Genomic DNA, 7645 nt, shown 5'->3' on the forward strand with positions numbered 1-7645 from the left:
TCAAAAAAGTTGAAAATTTTCATGAAGTATTTCGGCTTCAAAAAAGTTGAAAATTTTCACGACAGGATTTCGGCTTTAAAAAAGTTGAAAATTTTCATGAAGTATTTCAGATTCAAAAAAGTTGAAAATTTTCACGACAGGATTTCGGCTTTAAAAAAGTCGACCATTTTCATGAAGTATTTCAGCTTCAAAAAAGTTGAACATTTTCATGAAAAGATTTCGGCTTCAAAAAAGTCGAAAATTTTCATGAAAGAATTTCAGCTTGAAAACAGTTGAACATTTTCGTGAAAAGATTTCGGCTTCAAAAAAGCAGAAAATTTTCATGAAGTATTTCGGCTAGAAAAAAGTTGAAAATTTTCATGAAGAAATTCGGCTTCAAAAAAGTTGAAAATTTTCATGAAGTATTTCGGCTTCAAAAAAGTTGAAAATTTTCACGACAGTATTTCGGCTTCAAAAAAGTTGAACATTTTCATGACAGTATTTCGGCTTCAAAAAAGTTGAAAATTTTCATGAAGTATTTCAGCTTCAAAAAAGTTGAACATTTTCATGAAAAGATTTCGGCTTCAAAAAAGTCGAAAATTTTCATGAGAGAATTTCAGCTTCAAAACAGTTGAACATTTTCGTGAAAAGATTTCGGCTTCAAAAAAGTTGAAAATTTTCATGAAGTATTTCGGCTGGAAAAAAGTTGAAAATTTTCATGAAGTATTTCGGATTCAAAAAAGGTGAAAATTTTCACGAAAGGATTTCGCCTTCAAAAAAGTTAAACATTTTCATGCAGTATTTCAGCTTCAAAAAAGTTGAAAATATTCATGAAAAGATTTCGGCTTCAAAAAAGTTGAACATTTTCACGACAGGATTTCGGCTTCAAAAAAGTCGACCATTTTCATGAAGTATTTCAGATTCAAAAAAGTTGAACATTTTCATGAAAAGATTTCGGCTTCAAAAAAGTTGAAAATTTTAATGGAAAGATTTCGGCTTCAAAAAAGTTGAAAATTTTCATGAAGTATTTCGGATTCAAAAAAGTTGAAAATTTTCACGACAGGATTTCGGCTTCAAAAAAGTTGAACATTTTCATGCAGTATTTCAGCTTCAAAAAAGTTGAAAATTTTCATGAAAAGATTTCGGCTTCAAAAAAGTTGAAAATTTTCATGACAGTATTTCGGCTTCAAAAAAGTTGAACATTTTCATGACAATATTTCGGCTTCAAAAAAGTTGAAAATTTTCAAGAAGTATTTCGGCTTCAAAAAAGTTGAAAATTTTCACGACAGGATTTCGGCTTTAAAAAAGTTGAAAATTTTCATGAAGTATTTCAGATTCAAAAAAGTTGAAAATTTTCAAGAAGTATTTCGGCTTCAAAAAAGTTGAACATTTTCATGACAGTATTTCGGCTTCAAAAAAGTTGAATATTTTCATGAAGTATTTCGTCTTCAAAAAAATTGAAAATTTTCATGAAGTATTTCGGCTTCAAAAAAGTTGAAAATTTTCACGACAGGATTTCGGCTTTAAAAAAGTTGAAAATTTTCATGAAGTATTTCAGATTCAAAAAAGTTGAAAATTTTCACGACAGGATTTCGGCTTTAAAAAAGTCGACCATTTTCATGAAGTATTTCGGCTTCAAAAAAGTTGAAAATTTTCATGAAGTATTTCAGCTTCAAAAAAGTTGAACATTTTCATGAAAAGATTTCGGCTTCAAAAAAGTCGAAAATTTTCATGAGAGAATTTCAGCTTCAAAAAAGTTGAACATTTTTGTGAAAAGATTTCGGCTTCAAAAAAGTTGAAAATTTTCATGAAGTATTTCGGCTGGAAAAAAGTTGAAAATTTTCATGAAGTATTTCGGATTCAAAAAAGGTGAAAATTTTCACGAAAGGATTTCGCCTTCAAATAAGTTAAACATTTTCATGCAGTATTTCAGCTTCAAAAAAGTTGAAAATATTCATGAAAAGATTTCGGCTTCAAAAAAGTTGAACATTTTCACGACAGGATTTCGGCTTCAAAAAAGTCGACCATTTTCATGAAGTATTTCAGATTCAAAAAAGTTGAACATTTTCATGAAAAGATTTCGGCTTCAAAAAAGTTGAAAATTTTAATGGAAAGATTTCGGCTTCAAAAAAGTTGAAAATTTTCATGAAGTATTTCGGATTCAAAAAAGTTGAAAATTTTCACGACAGGATTTCGGCTTCAAAAAAGTTGAACATTTTCATGACAGTATTTCGGCTTCAAAAAAGTCGAAAATTTTCATGAGAGAATTTCAGCTTCAAAAAAGTTGAACATTTTTGTGAAAAGATTTCGGCTTCAAAAAAGTTGAAAATTTTCATGAAGTATTTCGGCTGGAAAAAAGTTGAAAATTTTCATGAAGTATTTCGGATTCAAAAAAGGTGAAAATTTTCACGAAAGGATTTCGCCTTCAAATAAGTTAAACATTTTCATGCAGTATTTCAGCTTCAAAAAAGTTGAAAATATTCATGAAAAGATTTCGGCTTCAAAAAAGTTGAACATTTTCACGACAGGATTTCGGCTTCAAAAAAGTCGACCATTTTCATGAAGTATTTCAGATTCAAAAAAGTTGAACATTTTCATGAAAAGATTTCGGCTTCAAAAAAGTTGAAAATTTTAATGGAAAGATTTCGGCTTCAAAAAAGTTGAAAATTTTCATGAAGTATTTCGGATTCAAAAAAGTTGAAAATTTTCACGACAGGATTTCGGCTTCAAAAAAGTTGAACATTTTCATGACAGTATTTCGGCTTCAAAAAAGTTGAAAATTTTCATGAAGTATTTCGGATTCAAAAAAGTTGAAAATGTTCATGAAAAGATTTCGGCTTCAAAAAAGTCGACCATTTTCATGAAGTATTTCAGATTCAAAAAAGTTGAACATTTTCATGAAAAGATTTCGGCTTCAAAAAAGTTGAAAATTTTAATGGAAAGATTTCGGCTTCAAAAAAGTTGAAAATTTTCATGAAAAGATTTCGGCTTCAAAAAAGTTGAACATTTTCACGACAGGATTTCGGCTTCAAAAAAGTCGACCATTTTCATGAAGTATTTCAGATTCAAAAAAGTTGAACATTTTCATGAAAAGATTTCGGCTTCAAAAAAGTTGAAAATTTTAATGGAAAGATTTCGGCTTCAAAAAAGTTGAAAATTTTCATGAAGTATTTCGGATTCAAAAAAGTTGAAAATTTTCACGACAGGATTTCGGCTTCAAAAAAGTTGAACATTTTCATGCAGTATTTCAGCTTCAAAAAAGTTGAAAATTTTCATGAAAAGATTTCGGCTTCAAAAAAGTTGAAAATTTTCATGACAGTATTTCAGCTTCAAAAAAGTTGAACATTTTCATGACAATATTTCGGCTTCAAAAAAGTTGAAAATTTTCATGAAGTATTTCGGATTCAAAAAAGTTGAAAATTTTCACGACAGGATTTCGGCTTTAAAAAAGTTGAACATTTTCATGCAGTATTTCAGCTTCAAAAAAGTTGAAAATTTTCATGAAAAGATTTCGGCTTCAAAAAAGTTGAAAATTTTCATGACAGTATTTCGGCTTCAAAAAAGTTGAACATTTTCATGACAATATTTCGGCTTCAAAAAAGTTGAAAATTTTCATGAAGTATTTCGGCTTCAAAAAAGTTGAAAATTTTCACGACAGGATTTCGGCTTTAAAAAAGTTGAAAATTTTCATGAAGTATTTCAGATCCAAAAAAGTTGAAAATGTTCACGACAGGATTTCGGCTTTAAAAAAGTCGACCATTTTCATGAAGTATTTCGGCTTCAAAAAAGTTGAACATTTTCATGACAGTATTTCGGCTTCAAAAAAGTTGAATATTTTCATGAAGTATTTCGTCTTCAAAAAAATTGAAAATTTTCATGAAGTATTTCGGCTTTAAAAAAGTTGAAAATTTTCACGACAGGATTTCGGCTTTAAAAAAGTTGAAAATTTTCATGAAGTATTTCAGATCCAAAAAAGTTGAAAATGTTCACGACAGGATTTCGGCTTTAAAAAAGTCGACCATTTTCATGAAGTATTTCGGCTTCAAAAAAGTTGAACATTTTCATGACAGTATTTCGGCTTCAAAAAAGTTGAATATTTTCATGAAGTATTTCGTCTTCAAAAAAATTGAAAATTTTCATGAAGTATTTCGGCTTTAAAAAAGTTGAAAATTTTCATGAAGTATTTCAGATTCAAAAAAGTTGAAAATTTTCACGACAGGATTTCGGCTTTAAAAAAGTCGACCATTTTCATGAAGTATTTCGGCTTCAAAAAAGTTGAAAATTTTCATGAAGTATTTCAGCTTCAAAAAAGTTGAACATTTTCATGAAAAGATTTCGGCTTCAAAAAAGTCGAAAATTTTCATGAGAGAATTTCAGCTTCAAAACAGTTGAACATTTTCGTGAAAAGATTTCGGCTTCAAAAAAGTTGAAAATTTTCATGAAGTATTTCGGCTGGAAAAAAGTTGAAAATTTTCATGAAGTATTTCGGATTCAAAAAAGGTGAAAATTTTCACGAAAGGATTTCGCCTTCAAAAAAGTTAAACATTTTCATGCAGTATTTCAGCTTCAAAAAAGTTGAAAATATTCATGAAAAGATTTCGGCTTCAAAAAAGTTGAACATTTTCACGACAGGATTTCGGCTTCAAAAAAGTCGACCATTTTCATGAAGTATTTCAGATTCAAAAAAGTTGAACATTTTCATGAAAAGATTTCGGCTTCAAAAAAGTTGAAAATTTTAATGGAAAGATTTCGGCTTCAAAAAAGTTGAAAATTTTCATGAAGTATTTCGGATTCAAAAAAGTTGAAAATTTTCACGACAGGATTTCGGCTTCAAAAAAGTTGAACATTTTCATGACAGTATTTCGGCTTCAAAAAAGTTGAAAATTTTCATGAAGTATTTCGGATTCAAAAAAGTTGAAAATGTTCATGAAAAGATTTCGGCTTCAAAAAAGTCGACCATTTTCATGAAGTATTTCAGATTCAAAAAAGTTGAACATTTTCATGAAAAGATTTCGGCTTCAAAAAAGTTGAAAATTTTAATGGAAAGATTTCGGCTTCAAAAAAGTTGAAAATTTTCATGAAAAGATTTCGGCTTCAAAAAAGTTGAACATTTTCACGACAGGATTTCGGCTTCAAAAAAGTCGACCATTTTCATGAAGTATTTCAGATTCAAAAAAGTTGAACATTTTCATGAAAAGATTTCGGCTTCAAAAAAGTTGAAAATTTTAATGGAAAGATTTCGGCTTCAAAAAAGTTGAAAATTTTCATGAAGTATTTCGGATTCAAAAAAGTTGAAAATTTTCACGACAGGATTTCGGCTTCAAAAAAGTTGAACATTTTCATGCAGTATTTCAGCTTCAAAAAAGTTGAAAATTTTCATGAAAAGATTTCGGCTTCAAAAAAGTTGAAAATTTTCATGACAGTATTTCAGCTTCAAAAAAGTTGAACATTTTCATGACAATATTTCGGCTTCAAAAAAGTTGAAAATTTTCATGAAGTATTTCGGATTCAAAAAAGTTGAAAATTTTCACGACAGGATTTCGGCTTTAAAAAAGTTGAACATTTTCATGCAGTATTTCAGCTTCAAAAAAGTTGAAAATTTTCATGAAAAGATTTCGGCTTCAAAAAAGTTGAAAATTTTCATGACAGTATTTCGGCTTCAAAAAAGTTGAACATTTTCATGACAATATTTCGGCTTCAAAAAAGTTGAAAATTTTCATGAAGTATTTCGGCTTCAAAAAAGTTGAAAATTTTCACGACAGGATTTCGGCTTTAAAAAAGTTGAAAATTTTCATGAAGTATTTCAGATCCAAAAAAGTTGAAAATGTTCACGACAGGATTTCGGCTTTAAAAAAGTCGACCATTTTCATGAAGTATTTCGGCTTCAAAAAAGTTGAACATTTTCATGACAGTATTTCGGCTTCAAAAAAGTTGAATATTTTCATGAAGTATTTCGTCTTCAAAAAAATTGAAAATTTTCATGAAGTATTTCGGCTTTAAAAAAGTTGAAAATTTTCACGACAGGATTTCGGCTTTAAAAAAGTTGAAAATTTTCATGAAGTATTTCAGATCCAAAAAAGTTGAAAATGTTCACGACAGGATTTCGGCTTTAAAAAAGTCGACCATTTTCATGAAGTATTTCGGCTTCAAAAAAGTTGAACATTTTCATGACAGTATTTCGGCTTCAAAAAAGTTGAATATTTTCATGAAGTATTTCGTCTTCAAAAAAATTGAAAATTTTCATGAAGTATTTCGGCTTTAAAAAAGTTGAAAATTTTCACGACAGGATTTCGGCTTTAAAAAAGTTGAAAATTTTCATGAAGTATTTCAGATCCAAAAAAGTTGAAAATGTTCACGACAGGATTTCGGCTTTAAAAAAGTCGACCATTTTCATGAAGTATTTCGGCTTCAAAAAAGTTGAACATTTTCATGACAGTATTTCGGCTTCAAAAAAGTTGAATATTTTCATGAAGTATTTCGTCTTCAAAAAAATTGAAAATTTTCATGAAGTATTTCGGCTTTAAAAAAGTTGAAAATTTTCATGAAGTATTTCAGATTCAAAAAAGTTGAAAATTTTCACGACAGGATTTCGGCTTTAAAAAAGTCGACCATTTTCATGAAGTATTTCGGCTTCAAAAAAGTTGAAAATTTTCATGAAGTATTTCAGCTTCAAAAAAGTTGAACATTTTCATGAAAAGATTTCGGCTTCAAAAAAGTCGAAAATTTTCATGAGAGAATTTCAGCTTCAAAACAGTTGAACATTTTCGTGAAAAGATTTCGGCTTCAAAAAAGTTGAAAATTTTCATGAAGTATTTCGGCTGGAAAAAAGTTGAAAATTTTCATGAAGTATTTCGGATTCAAAAAAGGTGAAAATTTTCACGAAAGGATTTCGCCTTCAAAAAAGTTAAACATTTTCATGCAGTATTTCAGCTTCAAAAAAGTTGAAAATATTCATGAAAAGATTTCGGCTTCAAAAAAGTTGAACATTTTCACGACAGGATTTCGGCTTCAAAAAAGTCGACCATTTTCATGAAGTATTTCAGATTCAAAAAAGTTGAACATTTTCATGAAAAGATTTCGGCTTCAAAAAAGTTGAAAATTTTAATGGAAAGATTTCGGCTTCAAAAAAGTTGAAAATTTTCATGAAGTATTTCGGATTCAAAAAAGTTGAAAATTTTCACGACAGGATTTCGGCTTCAAAAAAGTTGAACATTTTCATGCAGTATTTCAGCTTCAAAAAAGTTGAAAATTTTCATGAAAAGATTTCGGCTTCAAAAAAGTTGAAAATTTTCATGACAGTATTTCAGCTTCAAAAAAGTTGAACATTTTCATGACAATATTTCGGCTTCAAAAAAGTTGAAAATTTTCATGAAGTATTTCGGATTCAAAAAAGTTGAAAATTTTCACGACAGGATTTCGGCTTTAAAAAAGTTGAACATTTTCATGCAGTATTTCAGCTTCAAAAAAGTTGAAAATTTTCATGAAAAGATTTCGGCTTCAAAAAAGTTGAAAATTTTCATGACAGTATTTCGGCTTCAAAAAAGTTGAACATTTTCATGACAATATTTCGGCTTCAAAAAAGTTGAAAATTTTCATGAAGTATTTCGGCTTCAAAAAAGTTGAAAATTTTCACGACAGGATTTCGGCTTTAAAAAAGTTGAAAATT

This window comes from Labrus mixtus, chromosome 2 (assembly GCF_963584025.1).
Source record: "Labrus mixtus chromosome 2, fLabMix1.1, whole genome shotgun sequence".
In the NCBI taxonomy this organism is placed as follows: domain Eukaryota; kingdom Metazoa; phylum Chordata; class Actinopteri; order Labriformes; family Labridae; genus Labrus; species Labrus mixtus.